This window comes from Arvicola amphibius, chromosome 12 (assembly GCF_903992535.2).
Source record: "Arvicola amphibius chromosome 12, mArvAmp1.2, whole genome shotgun sequence".
Classification (NCBI taxonomy): Eukaryota; Metazoa; Chordata; class Mammalia; order Rodentia; family Cricetidae; genus Arvicola; species Arvicola amphibius.
The window spans coordinates 135,970,281-135,972,175 of NC_052058.2; the positions used below are offsets into that span (position 1 = coordinate 135,970,281).

Genomic DNA, 1,895 nt, shown 5'->3' on the forward strand with positions numbered 1-1,895 from the left:
GGAAGTAAGAAAAGCAAGAGTGAGGAAGGAGGAGGGAGGGAATTGACCTGGGCTTTATGAATTACACTGGTAATCACGCAGTTTGGGAGGCTGAAGCAAGAAATTACACCAATCTGAAGTCAGTAGGATCTACAGAATAAGGTCCTATCTCAAGGACCAAAACACGAATACACCCCCCCCCGACACACACACACACACACACGCATACGTGCTCATGTATCAGTAAGGAGTCTGATATCTAGTAAGGTCAGTGTTTTAGGAAACAGACTGCCACTGCAAAGACAGTTACGGCACAGCTTAACAGCACAGGCCTTTAATACCAGCTCCTTTGGATGGCAAATCCGCGGTCAGCCTAGTCTACAGAGTGAGTTCAAGGCCACCCTGAGGCATTAGTGAGACCCACCCCTCCCTTTGAAAAGTAAAAAGAAGGCTGAGAGTGTTACTCAGCACTTGCCTAGCATGGAAGAGACCCTAAGCTTAATTCCTGGTACTGAAAAAGAAAGAAGGGAAGGAAAAAAAGAAGGGAAGGAAGGGAGAAATGGACAGTTGCTGTTCACATTTCCTAGGAGGTGGCATGCCATGTCTAGCAAGGCTGGTCAGGAAGGCAGGCGAGGGAGAGCTCTGGGAAGGGATTTTGACTGTTGTCTAGAGGAAGGAGTAACGACAGAATAAGCCACAAGAGATAAAGGTAACCATGAGCATCAAAGCATGGCCCATTGGAGGAGTTGTTTCTCCTTTGCCCATGCTCTAATTGATTGCTTGTCTTTAGTGTTACATTTTATGAGTTCCCCACGAGTCTGAGTAAGGTCTTTTTTTTATCAAATATGTGATTTGCAAATCTATCTCAACCTATATATTCTCTCTTCACTTTAGAAAAATATCAGTAGACACATATTAATGGGAATGTTTGTAGACTGCAGTGTTGCAGTTTGATTAGTTTGTGCAATTTATAATGTCAACGAATCAAACTTATTATCGTATCCATTGCCTTAAACATTTGCCATTTCTTTGGAAAATATTCAAAATCCTCTCTGCTAGCTATGTGGGAGTATATAATAAATACTTTGATGCCTCATGGTCTATCACCGAGCAAAAGTTTTCATTTTGATAAGGTTTAATATGTTGGTTTTGTTATCAAGGTCACAAAGACCTGTGCCCCAAATATTTTTTTTCTAAAATCTCATAGATTTATGTTTTACACGTAAGTCTATTGTGTAGCCTGGTATAAACCATAGTACTTTGTATACAGAGATAGAAAGGTCAAGCATCTGAGGTCATCCTTTGCTGTATAAACAGACCCCTTCATGTCTCAAAATACCAGAACTGAGTCCCTCGCCCATCCTGGCTAATATCCTATGAAATGGGAGCAGTTTTGCTGATTAACATCCAGTTGGCAAATGACTGTTGACAAGAATGCTTTTTCTCCCTATAGTTTCATGTTTGCCATTGTCAGAGACCAGGCACTTGCTTCTTTAGCACATATGCTAAATAGAACGATGCAGAGAAGCTTACCATGGCCACCGTGCAAGGATGGCATGCAACTCTGTGAAGAATTCCATTTTAATGCCATTAAACTGTTTACTTAACTTTTCCACAAATTAAAATCAATGTAACATGCAAACAACCCTGGGATGTACATTTTAATAAGGAAGTCATATGACATGTGTGTGTATTTTATCTCAGTAAAGTTGTTTTTACTCTAAAGGGGGAAATCAATTCTCTGTACCTATATACATTGATGTCTAAATTCTCTGTTTTATGCCTAGATCTGTATTGCTCAGCAGTAAACGCTTTCTGTATAGCCCTAGTTACACAGCAGATGCTGTGGCTTTTTTTTCACCCATTTTTTTGAGATTAGTCGTAGCCAAGGGTAGCCTAGAACTCACAGTGTAGCA

At 40.5% G+C, this 1,895-nt stretch overlaps 1 pseudogene; it reads left to right on the forward strand.

The window, feature by feature from the left end:
* The first annotated feature begins 1,464 nt into the window (after positions 1–1,464).
* Positions 1,465–1,565, forward strand: LOC119803172 (annotated as a pseudogene).
* The last annotated feature ends 330 nt before the right edge of the window (positions 1,566–1,895 follow it).